At 36.7% G+C, this 17694-nt stretch overlaps 1 long non-coding RNA gene across 1 annotated transcript; it reads right to left on the bottom strand.

Moving 5' to 3' along the window:
• On the bottom strand, positions 1633-15352 carry LOC109354106. Its single transcript, XR_002108500.1, has 3 exons — positions 15153-15352; positions 8159-8165; positions 1633-1666 (listed from the first exon to the last, which is right to left on the bottom strand). It is a non-coding gene; the product is annotated as an uncharacterized LOC109354106 (long non-coding RNA).

The following is a 17694-nucleotide window of genomic DNA, read 5'->3' as shown; positions in this document are numbered from 1 at the left end:
TTATATCTTTATTAGGTCTTAAGATGTTTGCTTAGTAAGAGTCTAGGCTAGGATGAACCCTAATGAAAGTTTCAGAAGCTAAAATCAATAATAACTAAAATGAGACTTACATGCAAACATGATTTACATACACATGCATACATACATGATAGTATGTTTTGAATGCATTTAAAAAGAGTTTTAAATCATACATCATTCAAAGACATGCATCATGCTTTTACAAATCATGTAGGAGGTTCATTCATCATTAAAAATATATTTTAGAAAACCATTTAATCGATTATGAGTCATATTAATCGATTAAGTTTTGGGAACCTGTTAATCAATTAAGTCAGGTGCTAATTGATTAAGCTGGTAAGAAACCCGTTAATCGATTAAATTAGTTGTTAATCGATTAAGCTAGTAACTGTTTTTGTTTTCTGTTATTTTGAAAAAACCAGTTAATCGATTAAGGTTCAGTATAATCGATTAACTACAGTTAAAAACAAAACAACATATAAACCCAAGTTTTTCATATTGGTTCATAATAATATAGGTCATATTGGAAAATATTGATTTAGAGGGTTAGAACACATTTTCGAAAACAGAGAGTTTTACACTTTATTGAGAAGATCTAAAGCTCAAACTTTCATATCTTTAGGAAAGATTTTCTAAGTATTCTTTCAAGAAAAGAAAAGGGTGAATCTTAACAAGATACCCATTGAGCTTTCATTGTCAAATCTGTGAAAAAGAAACTTGCATCTCACGCATTGTATTTCTGTATTTGTGAGATCTCTTAGGGGTTCTTAGATTCGTAGAATATTGTAAAATATGCACATTGAGGTGCATATGTAACTTGAAGAATTTTAGTTAGACTTAGGCAATAACACATTCTCTTGGTGTGTTGTATCACCAAAGAAAGATAATAGGTTTGACAAAACCCTAGCTGCGGTTAGGTAGGTGTCTTCGCGAGAAAAAAGAGGTCTTGGTTGTAAGTGATACTTAGGCTGGGGCTAGAGTTGCGAACGGTGAGATATCGTAGTAGGCGAGATTTGTAGTCAAACCGAAGTGAGGGTTTAAGATCCAAGAAAGGAGAGTCTTGATTCTTGTATTGGAATTGTGTTTGTAAGAAACATTGAAGATTCCACAGTGAAGATAAAATCTCCCAAGATTAGAAGGGGAAGCCTGGATGTAGTTTGTAGTGGATAGTAAACGAACCAGGATAAAAAGCCGAGTTTTATTCTTCTTTCCCTAACCTTTTTACATTTCTGAATTACTTGATTTACGTAACTTGACATACATGTAATTATGTGATAATTATATATTTGTATTGTGCATTTACTATTCTTAATTATCTGTATAATTGCATGTAAGTTTGGTTGAATCTTAGGATTCTTAGATGATCGAAAGAATTTTATTTTCACTGTAATTGAACCAGATAATCGATTATTAGCGTATCGAATTAATCAATTAAGTTGAGTAGTCAATCTATTAAGAGCATATGATTTAATCAATTAAGTCTGTCATTAATCAATTAAATAATGCGTAAATTTGTATAATTTCTGTGTTTATCGAGCGACGATCATTATGTACCTTATCACCTATTCACGCCCCTCTAGGTGAGTGGTAGAGCCTCGTGGGACCCAACACCCTGCTCTTCCTAATTCTTGTCCAACATTAGACAAGGCTGTCACAAATCAATGAAGGACTATCTAGACTAGTTTAATGAGGGGAATGTGAAGGTTAAAGGCTAAAACTCGATTTTCATCGTGGATCTCCTATTCATTGGACTATAATTATGATTATTCAAAATAGAGTTGACTAAAGACCAAGTTAACAGCATGGATGACATCCATGCCTGAGCATAAAAGTTCATCAACTTAGAGGGGACTCCAAATGCTCAACCAATGGCAGAAAGACCAGAACCATAACCATAACCTAGAAAGGAGGAGAGACAACCTAAACCAGTAAAGGTCAAGTTAACATGATAGTGTTTTAGAAATGAAAAAATATAGTAGTGAAAATAGAAGTGGAGAAGCTTTGAGTCTTCATTTCACAACATATCTTTGCTTTTCTTCATCTTTTTCCCTCATTATTCTTTTTCTGGTGGCTTCTTTTTGTCACATTAATTAGTGCTTAATAGAATTCACCAAGATTTCAATTAGATTGGCTTCATTTTTCTAGCCACCTCTTCTCCTTTTGTTTGTGGCCATTTTTTTAGTCCAATTCTATGATCTTTGCATGATCACCTTATCTTTCAGAACCCATTTCTGAGAAGTCTTTTGTACATATAAATCTGTGTTTTCTTTGCCATTGTTGTACCTAAGATTTTCCAGGTATTGTGCACTGAAAAAACAAATATTTTATGTTTTGGTAAGTGGTGTGAACTAATATTACCATGAGAACAAACAGAAAGGAGCATATAGGGTCTGAGATAGTGGTCAAAATTCAAGGGTTATAGAGGTGAGGGTAGTAGGGGTTGGGATGGGTTAAACATGGGTTCGCCCATCCCTAAATATTGATCGGGTCAATTTTTGAACCCGAACCCTTCCTTAATTCCCTAATTAGGATGAGACGTGTGAAGGACGGTTCCAAAATAAGACGGGTCAAGATAGTAACGGGTCCGGGTTCGAAAAGACAAAATGAAAAACATATTTTTATTCTCAAATCTTTAAGGACGCACAATCAAAATTATCACAATATGTATATAAACTCGATTAAAACTTGCATCCCACATACATTAGTATATAAACTATAAACCGTAAATTGTATCCTTCAAACTAAAAACTATCACAATCAAATGACTAAAAATGATAGAAGATATTGAAAATTTCAGAATAATTTAAACTGTCAAGTGTCAACATAAGTTGAAGTGGTCTTGTAAATGATAAAAAACACATGAAAACTGATATGACAATAACATACCAATAGTAAAAAATTCACACAAAAATGAATAAATAACTAGTTATTAACTGAAAAATGAAATTTAAATTAGAATTCACACAAAGTACATAAAAACTAAAATTTAACTGGTTTTCTATCGATTAAGATTCATGATTGTATGCTCATCTTTAACTCCTTGTGACTTGGAAATCTACGTCGCCACCTCTATAAGAAAAATAGTAAAAATTATATAATGTATATTTTTAATTGAATTAATCAAATAGTAAACAATGAAAAAAGAGTAAGAAATAAGGATGACATGATAATTGGTGTAGACTTATAGATATTTGAGTTATATGGGCTGAACATAATGAGTATTCATATGTACTTATTCAAATATTATGAATATATAACTATAAGGCGAGTCGGGTGATCCGGACATAGACCTGAACTCATCTTTTTTTACCACGAGTCCGTTCCTTTTAATCGTTCCCTTCCGTTTTTTTTTGTTCTTGTTTGTTACTTGTAATACAAGTGCTAAAACTTGATTAATTCTAAACCCTATGTTTGGTAACATATCAGGAAATGGTAGAAAATGAAGCCAGACTCACAGAATGTTCCTGTGGACCTATACACAGATTAGTAACAGAGAATCCTAAATCAAACTGATACGAAATATATGTAGTAGGGAGTTATCTCATGTAATAGGGAGTATAATAGCTTAAGTTTTCTTTTTTGGTAGTTGACAGTTATGACAGTTAAAACTGTTAGTTATAAATAGCAAGTTTTAATTGTTTTGGAATTAACCAATTTTCAATAACAAAAACTGAATTCTTCATGTATCTTCTTCTTCATCTTGAATAAAATTCTCTCAGGATCATTCATTCAACAAGAATCCCCTGTTTTCTTCCCCAATTTCTTCGAATTAACCCTAATTTCCTAGAAATTCTACTTCTTCTCTATCAATTGGTATCAGATTAGGTCTTTCCTCGGCAACACGCAATTATGGCAGATTCAACAAGAAGTCAAGCATCATTCAGAGAGGTTGAGGAACGGTTAGAATCCAGAATGTCAGCAAAAATTGAATCAAAAATGATGGAACTAGCGAATTCGATTCAGAAATCTTTGAACGACTCCTTGAAGGTGACGATGAAGGAATTAATGAAAAACTCATTGGATGGAACAGATGATTCAGTTCGTTCCAGGGTTGGACCTTCGGGCGAGAGACGACCTCCTTCGCATTATGCTTGTGGCACATGCTTATCCCGAATTGATTTTTAGAATGATTTGCTTCTTATTTGCATGCTTCACAAATGAAGGGTGAATGCCTATTTATAGACTTTCTACATCACTTATAAAAGGACTAGATAGTTCTATAAGTATCTAGTATTACATTTCCCCAAGATTTTTAGATACTTACATAATTATAATACTAAATGCGAATCTACTAGAAGCTTAGGATAATTATAGATATTAGATACAACATCACTACTTGTTTCTACACAAGTGTGGAAGCTTATAGAAAGTGTGCATCAATATTTATATGTTTGCCACGATCGCTTATGAGTACTTTTATACGTTTTCCGCTTGGCTTTTCGACAAAGGCCTTGAACTTCTTGAATACTCCAAAGACTTCTGATTTTTCTTTTATAAAATAGACCCATGTCATTCTAGACAAGTCACCAATGAAGAGGATGAAGTACATGTTATTAGTGAGTGATGGCATCCTCATTGGCCCAAATACGTCAGTATGTATGAGCTCCAACAAGCGTTTTGCTCTCCAAGCTTTCCCACTTGAAAAATGTAGTCTATGTTTCTTCCTAAGTAGACATCCTTCACAAGCTCCTTAATTCTCTTGGATGCATGAAAGATCCTTCATCATTCTTTTATGATATAATAGCTTTAAGACTTGATTGTTAAGATGACCAAATCTTTGATGCCATAGCCATGATTCATCAACTTGAACCTTCATGGCGATGTTAGTAGCATATTTCCAAGTTATTGGAAAACTTCTATTTCTTTTCTCCATTTTAACTTGGGCTATTTCAAGCTTTCTATTACTGTCATATATATTGTATGTATCTCCCTCAAAGTGGAGAGAGTAGCCTTTTTCCATCACTTGGTCAATACTCAAGAGGTTTTCTTTAAGGTTAGAAACTAGTAAGACATCTTTGATAAGTCGCGTACCTGATTGTGTCTCCACCATGATAGTGCCATTGCCTTTGGACTCAACCATGGTGCCATTACCCAATGGAACTTGCACTTTGACAGACTCATCAATGTCTTTGAAAATACTCATGTCCTTAGCCATGTAGTTACTGCAACCACTATCCAAGTACCAGATTTCTTCTTTATCATGACTAGAGATTTCGTTGGCATAGAATAGTTGTTGGTCATGTTGATATTCTTTAGTGAAATTGGCCTGGTGATTATTTTGTTGCGACAATTTTGCTCTAAGTGCCCAAATCTTTTGCAATATTTACATTGTATCTTTCCACGATATCAACAATATTTTTATGAATGGCCTGGCTTCTTGCGTATGTCGTATGGTCACTATAACATTTTTAGTTTATGGCAACGCTTTCATTTACGACGGTGCTAAAACCGTGGCTGTAGAGCACATTAGGGAACAATTTTTTGAATTGTTCTCTTACACATTCTTTTTTACGTTTTTAAAACATAACATGAAAACTCGTTGGCCTAATAATATATAAATAAACAATAGAGGAAACCATTCTTGAATATCAAATATAAGATTGCACCAACCTCACAAATACAATATACCTCTCACTCTGATTCAACCTCACTCTCACAGTCTCACCTTCCTCACTCTCACGGTCTCACCCTCCTCACTCTCGCCCTTAATCCCATTCTCACTCTCAACCCCACTCTCACCCTGATACGAAATGTATGTAGTAGGGGTTTATCTCATGTAATAGGGAGTATAATAGCTTAAGTTTCCTTTTTTGGTAATTGACAGTTATGACAGTTAAAACTGTTAGCTATAAATAGCAAGTTTCAACTGTTTTGGAATTAACCAATTTTCAATAACAAAAACTGAATGAATTCTTCATGTATCTTCTTCTTCATCTTGAATAAAATTCTCTCAGGATCATTCATTCAACAAGAATCCCCTGTGTTCTTCCCTAATTTCTTCGAATTAACCCTAATTTCCTAGAAATTCTACTTCTTCTCTATCAGTTGGTATCAGATTAGGTCTTTCCTCGGCAACATGCAATTATGGCAGATTCAACAAGAAGTCAAGCATCATTCAGAGAGGTGGAGGAACGGTTAGAATCCAGAATGTCAGCAAAAATTGAATCAAAAATGATGGAACTAGCGAATTCGATTCAGAAATCTTTGAACGACTCCTTGAAGGTGACGATGAAGGAATTAATGAAAAACTCATTGGATGGAACAGATGATTCAGTTCGTTCCAGGGTTGGACCTTCGGGCGAGAGACGACCTCCTTCGCATTATGCTTGTGGCACATGCTTATCCCGAATTGATTTTCCCCGTTTTAATGGAGATAATGTCAAGCAATGGGTGTATCAATGCGAAACGTATTTCTTGATTGATAGTACCTCTGAGGAAGTCAAGGTCAAGTTGGCAGTAGTACACTTTGAAGGAAGAGCCTTGCAATGGCATCTTGCCTTTGTCAAGTCTGTGTGGACGAGTTCTTGGCCATTGTGGGGGGAGTATGTGAAATTGTTGATTGATAGGTTTGGGGAGGTGCGTGATGATCCTATGGTCGAGCTTATGAACTTAAGACGAAAATGATCAGTGGCTGAGTTTCATTAGGCATTTGATGTGATTATCACTAGGTTGGAACTATCCGAGGAGTACACACTCAGTTGTTTTTTGGGGGGATTGAAGCAGGAGGTCCAAATGATGGTGTGTATGTTTCAGCCTCAGTCAGTTAGGAAAGTATTTTCATTAGCAAAATTGTATGAGGCATCCCAGAATCATAGCCCCTTGCTGCAATTCCCAAGCAGGAGCAATAAAACCACGGGTTTTCCCAAACAGAGTGCTCAAGTCAAAACTACACTACCAGCTGAGGCAACAATGGAGTTAGTGCCACAAAAGCCCAGAATTAACAGAAGTTTGACTCCTGCATTTATGAATGAGAGAAAGGCAAAAGGGTTGTGCTATTTCTGTGATACCCCATACACGCCAGAGCATAGCTTGTCCCATAAGAAACTACAGATTCATGTGATGGAAGTTGAGCGTAGTGATACTGATGACAGTGAGGCTGCCAACGGAGAGACAAGGGATGAGGTTAGAAACTTGGGTGATCCACTTATCTCGGTGAATGCTCTGACTGGCATGGCTAGTTTTAGAACAATGCGGGTCACAAGGCACTACAATAAGAAACCTCTGCATATTCTTGTTGATAGTGGTAGTACTCACAATTTCCTTAACATTCAGAAGGCCATATCTTTGGGGTGTGCTATTGATCAATTGGATCCTCTCATGGTAACTATGGCTGATGGCACTAAATTGCAAATTTCAGCAGTGGTTAAGAACTTTTCTTGGAGAATTCAGCATACCAATTTCACCTCAGATGTGATGTTGATCCCATTGGGATGTTGTGATGTTGTGTTGGGGATAGAATGGCTGGTTACACTGGGAGACATCACCTGGAACTTCGATAGACTGACTATGGATTTTGTGGTTCAAGGCAGAAGACATGTGCTAAGAGGTTCTTCTAATGGTGGTATCAAAACTATAAGGAAGCAATAATTGCATAAGGTCTTGACAGAAGGGGTACAACTATCTATGTTGCAACTATGCCCTAAGGAGGGGGGACTGCTACAATCACTCACCACTCATGCAGAGCCAACTGTATTACCCACCCAGATTAGTCAGCTACTGGATACCTTTGTTGAAGATTTTGAGGAACCTTCCCAATTACCTCCGATGAGGGAGGGCCACAATCATCTTATTCCTCTGTTGCAGGGCACAAATCCAGTGAATAAGAGACCTTATAGGTATGCCAAACATCAAAAAGATATCATTGATAAGTTGGTACAAGAGATGTTGCACTCTGGGGTCATTCAGAACAGTTCAAGTCCATATGCTAGTCCTGTGGTTTTAGTGGGCAAGAAGGATTGTTCTTGGAGGCTTTGTGTTGACTATAGGGAGTTGAACAAAGCCACTGTTAAGGACAGGTTCCCTATTCCCTTGGTGCTTCTTCATCTTGAATAAAATTCTCTCGGGATCATTCATTCAACAAGAATCCCCTGTGTTCTTCCCTAATTTCTTCGAATTAACCCTAATTTCCTAGAAATTCTACTTCTTCTCTATCAGTTGGTATCAGATTAGGTCTTTCCTCGGCAACATGCAATTATGGCAGATTCAACAAGAAGTCAAGCATCATTCAGAGAGGTGGAGGAACGGTTAGAATCCAGAATGTCAGCAAAAATTGAATCAAAAATGATGGAACTAGCGAATTCGATTTAGAAATCTTTGAATGACTCCTTGAAGGTGACGATGGAAGAATTAATGAAAAACTCATTGGATGGAACGGATGATTCAGTTCGTTCCAGAGTTGGACCTTCGGGTGAGAGACGACCTCCTTCGCATTATGCTTGTGGCACACGCTTATCCCGAATTGATTTTCCCCGTTTTAATGGAGATAACGTCAAACAATGGGTGTATCAATGCGAAACGTATTTCTTGATTGATGGTACCCCTGAGGAAGTCAAGGTCAAATTGGCAGTAGTACACTTTGAAGGAAGAGCCTTGCAATGGCATCTTGCCTTTGTCAAGTCTGTGTGGACGAGTTCTTGGCCATTGTGGGGGGAGTATGTGAAATTGTTGATTGATAGGTTTGGGGAGGTGCGTGATGATCCTATGGTCGAGCTTATGAACTTAAGACGAAAATGATCAGTGGCTGAGTTTCATTAGGCATTTGATGTGATTATCACTAGGTTGGAACTATCCGAGGAGTACACACTCAGTTGTTTTTTGGGGGGATTGAAGCAGGAGGTCCAAATGATGGTGTGTATGTTTCAGCCTCAGTCAGTTAGGAAAGTATTTTCATTAGCAAAATTGTATGAGGCATCCCAGAATCATAGCCCCTTGCTGCAATTCCCAAGCAGGAGCAATAAAACCACGGGTTTTCCCAAACAGAGTGCTCAAGTCAAAACTACACTACCAGCTGAGGCAACAATGGAGTTAGTGCCACAAAAGCCCAGAATTAACAGAAGTTTGACTCCTGCATTTATGAATGAGAGAAAGGCAAAAGGGTTGTGCTATTTCTGTGATACCCCATACACGCCAGAGCATAGCTTGTCCCATAAGAAACTACAGATTCATGTGATGGAAGTTGAGCGTAGTGATACTGATGACAGTGAGGCTGCCAACGGAGAGACAAGGGATGAGGTTAGAAACTTGGGTGATCCACTTATCTCGGTGAATGCTCTGACTGGCATGGCTAGTTTTAGAACAATGCGGGTCACAAGGCACTACAATAAGAAACCTCTGCATATTCTTGTTGATAGTGGTAGTACTCACAATTTCCTTAACATTCAGAAGGCCATATCTTTGGGGTGTGCTATTGATCAATTGGATCCTCTCATGGTAACTATGGCTGATGGCACTAAATTGCAAATTTCAGCAGTGGTTAAGAACTTTTCTTGGAGAATTCAGCATACCAATTTCACCTCAGATGTGATGTTGATCCCATTGGGATGTTGTGATGTTGTGTTGGGGATAGAATGGCTGGTTACACTGGGAGACATCACCTGGAACTTCGATAGACTGACTATGGATTTTGTGGTTCAAGGCAGAAGACATGTGCTAAGAGGTTCTTCTAATGGTGGTATCAAAACTATAAGGAAGCAATAATTGCATAAGGTCTTGACAGAAGGGGTACAACTATCTATGTTGCAACTATGCCCTAAGGAGGGGGGACTGCTACAATCACTCACCACTCATGCAGAGCCAACTGTATTACCCACCCAGATTAGTCAGCTACTGGATACCTTTGTTGAAGATTTTGAGGAACCTTCCCAATTACCTCCGATGAGGGAGGGCCACAATCATCTTATTCCTCTGTTGCAGGGCACAAATCCAGTGAATAAGAGACCTTATAGGTATGCCAAACATCAAAAAGATATCATTGATAAGTTGGTACAAGAGATGTTGCACTCTGGGGTCATTCAGAACAGTTCAAGTCCATATGCTAGTCCTGTGGTTTTAGTGGGCAAGAAGGATTGTTCTTGGAGGCTTTGTGTTGACTATAGGGAGTTGAACAAAGCCACTGTTAAGGACAGGTTCCCTATTCCCTTGGTGGAGGATCTTATGGATGAACTTCATGGCTCAACAATTTTTTCCAAGCTTGATCTTCGAGCTGGCTATCATCAGGTTCGAATGCACCCTACAGATATTCAGAAAACTGCCTTTAGGACACATGCATGCCATTATGAATACTTAGTCATGCCCTTTGGCTTGACAAATGCCCCTGCAACATTCCAAGGTCTCATGAATGCCATTTTTAATCAATTCCTTAGGAAGTTCTTGCTAGTTTTTTTTGATGATATCCTCATCTATAGCAAATCCTTGAAGGAACACCTTGATCATCTCAGACGAGTATTGTTGCTTATGAAGGAAAACAGGCTGTTTGCAGAAAAATCTAAATGCTTTTTTGGAGTTTCAAGGGTGGAGTATTTAGGCCATTTTATTTCAGAGGAAGGGGTTGCTACAAATCTTGCAAAGCTGATTGTAGTCAAAGATTGGCCTCTACCTCAGTCACTAAAATAGTTGAGGGGTTTCTTGGGGTTAGCTGGTTATTACAGAAGATTTGTCAAGGGGTATGAGGGAGTAGCCAAGCCTCTAACTGACATGCTCAAGAAAGACAACTTCTGCTGGTCACCTGAAGCAAAAACTGTCTTCCTTCATCTCAAACAACTCCTTATATCAACACTTGTCCTTGCTATGCCAGATTTTTCTAAGGTATTTGTGGTTGAGGTAGATGCTTCAGGAACAGGGTTGGGTGCTGTGTTGATGCAGGATCATCACCCCATAGCCTATATTAGTATAGCATTGAGTCTACAACAACAATCCTTGTCTACTTATGAAAAAGAATTGATGGCAGTGGTCTTTGCTGTTCAGAATTGGAGGCATTACTTACTCAATAGGCATTTTGTAATCAAGACTGATCATAGCAGTCTCAAATAAATGCTTGATCAGAGGTTAACAACTGCTTTCCAACAGAAATGGTTAGTCAAGCTTATGGAGTTTGATTTCACGATTGAGTATAGGCAAGGCAAGGATAATGTAGCAGCTGATGCACTTTCCAGGGTGGACACTTGCAATGCTCTTGTGGTGCACAAAGTGGACTCGGTTTTGGTAGATAGGATTAAACTATCTTGGGAGCAAGATGCTAGTTTGATGACTTTGAAGGAGCAACTTTTGCATAATCCTTCCTCTCACAAGCATTACACTTGGATGCATGGTGAGCTACGCAGGAAGGGTAAGTTGGTTGTTGGAAATGATGCTCAATTAAGGGAAGATATCTTGAATTGGTTACATACCACTACTGTGGGTGGCCACTCTAGCAGGCATGCTACAACTCAAAGAATCAAGGCTGTGGTATTCTGGAAAGTGTTGAATAGAGATGTCAAGGCCTTCATCATTCGATGTCCTACTTGTCAGCAATGTAAATATGAGACAACTGCTTCACCAGGGTTGCTTCAACCACTACCTATTCCAGGTCATGTATGGCAACACATAACTATGGATTTCATTGAAGGGTTGCATTTATCAGCAGGAAAGCAGGTTATCTTTGTAGTGGTTGATAGGTTAAGCAAGGCTGCCCATTTCATGGCCTTAGCTCACCCTTACACTGCTGCTAATGTGGCTTAATCATTTTTGGATAATGTCTTCAAGCTACATGGATTTCCTGACTCAATTACAAGTGATAGGGATCCTGGTTTCATCAGCAACTTTTGGCAGGATTTGTTTACATTACAAGGAGTCCAATTACAACTATCTTCATCTTACCATCCTCAAACTAATGGCCAAACTAAAGTGGTGAATAGGTGCTTAGAAACATATAGGCGGTGTATGTATTCTGATACTCCTCAACAGTGGATGCATTGGCTATCTTTGGCTGAATGGTGGTACAATACCACATTTCACACTTCAATCCAAGCCACTCCTTATGAGATCGTGTATGGACAACCACCACCAATTTGTCTTCCTTATTTGCCTGGTGGTTATACTGTTGAATTGGTGGACAGAAGTTTAAATAAAAGGGAGGAAATGCTGCGAGTATTGAAGTTTCATTTAAGAAGGGCACAAGATCGCATGAAACAAAATGCTGATAAACATAGATCTGATAAGGAATTTGCAGTGGATGATTTAGTTTATGTTAAACTACATCCCTATAGGCAAAACTCGATTCAATCTTGAATGAATGCAAAGTTGGCCCCTAAATTCTTTGGTCCCTATCATGTTGCTAGTAGGGTGGGCATGGTGGCTTATGTTTTGGCTCTTCCTCCTCAATCCAAGATTCACCCCGTTTTTCATGTTTCACAGCTTAAAAAGCATGTGGGTGCTGCCGTTACTTCTACTACTCTTCCAACTACGGTTTCTAGCCATTCTACACACAAGGAACCAGAAGCAATTCTGGATAGGATGACAGTAAAGAGAAAGGGACAGGCAGTGAAGAAGGTGTTGGTGAAGTGGAAGCATCAGTTGGTTGAAGATGTTACTTGGGAATTTTTCTTTGATTTGCAGAGGCAATTTCCTTCCTTTCATCCATGAGGACATGTCTGGTCTTTAGGGGGGTATTGATACGAAATATATGTAGTAGGGGGTTATCTCATGTAATCGGGAGTATAATAGCTTAAGTTTCCTTTTTTGGTAATTGACAGTTATGACAGTTAAAACTGTTAGCTATAAATAGCAAGTTTTATCTGTTTTGGAATTAACCAATTTTCAATAACAAAAACTGAATTCTTCATGTATCTTCTTCTTCATCTTGAATAAAATTCTCTCGGGATCATTCATTCAACAAGAATCCCCTGTGTTCTTCCCCAATTTCTTCGAATTAACCCTAATTTCCTAGAAATTTTACTTCTACTCTATCACACCCTCAATCTCAATCTCACTCAAAGTCTCACTTTGGTGTTCCTCTTCACTCTCTAGAGTCAGTTTTCCTTATTCTAATCTATCACAATGAACCTGATTTAGGGCTTGATGCGAGACTATATTTGATCTGTGGTTTTGTTTTATTTGAGATTTTGTTTGATTTGAGGTAATTTTTTATTTAGGGTTCTATTTGATTTGGGGTTTTGTTTCTCACTTCAATCTTTTTGGTTGTTTGGAAATGTAATGGCGAGCATTACTAGGTAGGTTTGCTAAATTGGAGGCAGTGCAACTGTTGTTGCCTACAAGTTACAACTCAAATGGAACCAAATGGTTGAGGCGGTGCAACTGGGTGTTGGAGTTTCCGTTCTAAAACTTTATCCATCTTTAACATCTCTAATTCCTATTTCATTATTTTTTGGAGCTTTCTATTTTAATTTACGATTTGAAGCTTTTTAGCATTATCCATCAATCTTAATCATTGCAGGCATGCTCTATTTGTTCAGTTTTTTTCTTACATATTATTTTTAGATTTATAAGGTATATGCAATAGCATAATGAGGCAATTGCTCAAACTTTTTTAGAATACATGCAAGTTCAATCTTTAGGACAATATGACAGGAAAGGTATATATTTTTACTTCCATGAAGCCATTCTACTAATTATCAAACCTTAATTTTCTTAAATGACCACTTCCAGTGGTTATTGATCCTTTATGGTATTTTTTATTGCAAGTTTTTATGTCTCCATTGGACCTCTTTGATTTATGCATTACATCATTTAAGCATTATGTTCCAGACACTTCAAAATTTGGTTGGTATGAATGTGTGGAAACCAGTTGCTGAAGTGTTTCAACACCAATAAGTTGCTAAAGTATTTTAGTGTTTCATTATTTTTCACTCTTCCTTATTTCCCCCCATCCTAGCAGGGTAAAACATAAAACTTGTTTTGAAGAGGAACTTCCCTTACTCAAGGATGAGAATAAACAGGTAAACTCATTTATTCTCATCTCATATGCTTCAAATATTATTATATATCATATTTCTTATATACCATATTTGTTGTCTTTATATTATTGTTGTTGTTGAGAGATGAGACCATATTTGTCATCTTTGCATGTGTATTTGAGTGTTATAAGTTTAGTACTTTGACTTCTTCGAATTGAATTTTGTTAACAACTTTGATATATGTTTTATCTTAATTTCTATGGTAGTTTCATATTGGAAGAAACTAGAAAGATTTGTCATATGTTGGTTCTTTATTGCTATGGAAGTTACACCTTAAAGGAGATGTTTCTTTTATTCTCACCGCTAGTATATTATGATTTTATCTTTTTTACTATAAAATTATATTGAAGATCTAAAAAGAGTTTTCAACTAAGATTTTCATATATGACAAATTGATTTTTATAGAACAACAATGATGATCCTTTATAGTAAATTATGTTGAATGTGCTTACTTAACTAGAGTAGTTACCTCACCTCGTTCATCAAGATTGTGTTTACTTAACTAGAATAGTTACCTTATTTAAATTTGATGACTCAAATGCATAGTAGTACATGTTGGAGGAAGAGGAAGATACGATTACTTGGTAAACTTGATACAAGAGTGAAGTCTCCTAAATAATACTTGAGTTGTGGAGACTTCTAGGCTATCTCACATGATTGCTCCACTATAGTACTCAATGTTCTATTTTTAATGTTTGGTTGGATGTTTACTGTTTTCTGTTGCAATTTCTTCTGTATTAAGTGTTGTGTTCCTTTTATATTTCTCGTTCCTTGTTTATGCGGTGAGAATAAAGTTTGGCTATTGTTGTTGTCCCCATTGTTTGTTATTTGTTTTGTGTGTTTTGGAAACTATGGTTTTACTTGGTCATTTTTTCATCTTATAATGTAATGCTTTATGCATTTGTTTCAGGTACTAGTGCATGGGAGAATGCTCTAACAAAGTTCATCTTGCTTTGGATTGATCAGCAACAACGCCTCAACTTCAAAGTTGATATTGTTGAAAATGAATGAGGATGGGGTGCCGATCTTGACATTATGGAATCAGAACTAGCTTCTGATACTGCTCTCATGCAGGTGAGGACAACATAAAACTTGTGTATGATTGAATGATGCGTGTTCAACATGAGACAAATCCTTTTCTACATCCTCACATTTGACATTCTTCTATACTTTTGCAGCTCCAACTCATATACGACTCTGAGATGGAAGTAGTCAGATATATAAGGTACTACGGAAAGAGGAAAATTTTCAGCTTTTCTGGCAATGGACTTAGACCGGACAACCTAGACCATGGCCTCTTCATCGTTCATAGGTTCTCTTACCATAGCTAGAAGACCTGCTTCTGTCTTTCTTTAAATGTTTATCCTTCAATTTTTTTTACATTGTTTATGTTTCCTATATACACTTGGTAGTGTTGTCATTAGGAGAATAACTGGTATAAATGCAATGGTTACAAGTAGTGATAGCAATCATCTGTTCAAGTCCATGACAAATTATTCCCTTATAGTCTATCCATTTGTGTAATATGATGACAGAATTATTCTTAAATAGCTGATTAAATAAATATTACGTTTAGTAATAAAAATTGTATTGTGAGACTACATTTTTATGTTGTATATATGGCCTATATGAACTATGATCTTTGGCCACAGTTATAAAGCGATACTCAAAGACCAAAGGCAAATTTTTTTAAATTTTTACACCGGCAACGGTTTTAAACTGTTGGCATTAGCGATGACAAAACTGTTGCCTATAATATAGATTAGGCAACGATTTTAAAACTTTTGCCTTTAACAATGACAAAAACCATTGCCTATAACATGTATTAGACAACGATTTTTTTAAACTATTGCCAAAAGCCAAAAAATCGTAGCCTAAAGAAAAGGCAATGCCTTAGACTACCACAGTTGTAAAACCGTTGCCTATAACAAATAGAACAGTTTTTCAGCCTTTGACAATGGTTTTTAGCCGTTGTTAAAAGTAAAAAATGTTGTAGTGTAGATATTTTGCTTGATTGTTTCTAGAAAAATATTTAGAAATCTCTTTGTTTCTAGAATGTTCTGCACCAATATTATTTCTTCTTTCATATTCTTTAGTCTGAGACCATAGTCTAAGCCTTGAAAGGCATTTTCTAGTGAACTTTTATCATGCCTACTCAATCTTTGCTCATAAGCTTCTAGAAAGCCCATTAGTTCTGTTACTGATAGAGTACACAAATCTTTGGTTCGCTCAATTGTAGTAACTATTGAGTTATATTTTTGAGGAATTGAAATTAAAATTTTTTCAACAATTCTTTTGTTAAGAATATTTCCCCATAGGCTTTCATTTGATTGACTATTTCTTTTATTTTAGAATAATAGTCATTTATGGTCTCAGACTCTCTCATCTTAATTAATTCAAACTCACACCAAAGAGTTTGAAGTTTAATGGTGCGTACCTTGTTAGTGCCATGAAACTCCTCATTTAGTGTATCTCATACTTCTTTGGTATTTGTAGCTCCCATTATTCTTGGAAAGATAGTCTCCGCCAAGACTTGTTGTAGAATAAATAACGCTTTTGCATCCTTTTGCACATTCTCTTTCAACTGCTTTTTCTGAGCCGCGGTAAGTTTTGAAGTATTCTCCGGAGTAGTGAATCCTTCTTCTACAATGTCCCATAAATCTTGGGACCAAAAGTAGTCATTTTTGTGCTCCAAAAATCATAGTTTTCTCCAGAGAAAATTGGGATAGGAATAGATGATGATTGAATAGTGCTAGCCATAGCTCAAGAGGTATAAAAATAGTTTAGTATGGTAGAATATTTTTAGAGGTAGTTAAAAAATGGATAGAGTAATATTCTACGCCCAGTGTATGACCAAACATAGCTCTGATGCCACTGATAGTGTTTTAGAAATGGAAAATTATAGTAGTGAAAATAGAAGTGGAGAAGCTTTGGAACTACACAACTTTGAATGATTTGCTTCTTATTTGCATGGTTCACAAATGAAGGGTGAGTGCCTATTTATAGACTTTCAACATCACTTATAATAAGTATCTAGTATTACATTTTCCCAAGATTTCTAGATACTTCTATAATTATAATACTAAATACATATAATAGAATCTACTAAAAACTTAGGATAATTCTAGATATTAGATACAACATCACTACTTGTTTATACACAAGTGTGGAAGCTTTTAGAAAGTGTGCATCAATATTTTAACATAACATCGTAGAAATCTAAGTATGGTGTGTACACCCCCTTGAACGTCACAAGCTAGAAGATAGTGAAAGAGGTGATGGTGACTAACTTGGCTTGGATGCAAAAACTCCATCCCATTAGGAGGCAAGAGCTAAATGGCAAACATGGTATTACGACTTCCACAATAACTTTTGTAACGCCACTAAAGAATGCGAACAACTTCAAGACACAATCGAAGATCTCAAACAGTTCTACTAACTACGATAGTTTGTAGCTGGGCAACTGACTACCAAACAAATGAGAACTTCGTCACCACGATGAAGGACCCCTAATAGAAGGCATTTCCCCCTTCACCATCAGCAAAGACATACACCGCCACAGGGAAAGCCGAGAAATATTGTCCAGACTCCCCAAGGATGTGTAGGCTGGTTGATATAAACACCAACTTTTGTGATGCTCAACTTGTGTTGCTATTCAATATGTATTTTTATCCGTGAGTATTTTTAAAATCTATACATTATAATGGAAATCGATTTAATTTCTAGG

This window comes from Lupinus angustifolius, chromosome LG08 (genome assembly GCF_001865875.1).
Source record: "Lupinus angustifolius cultivar Tanjil chromosome LG08, LupAngTanjil_v1.0, whole genome shotgun sequence".
NCBI lineage: Eukaryota > Viridiplantae > Streptophyta > Magnoliopsida > Fabales > Fabaceae > Lupinus > Lupinus angustifolius.
This window is presented reverse-complemented; position numbering and strand designations above follow the sequence as displayed.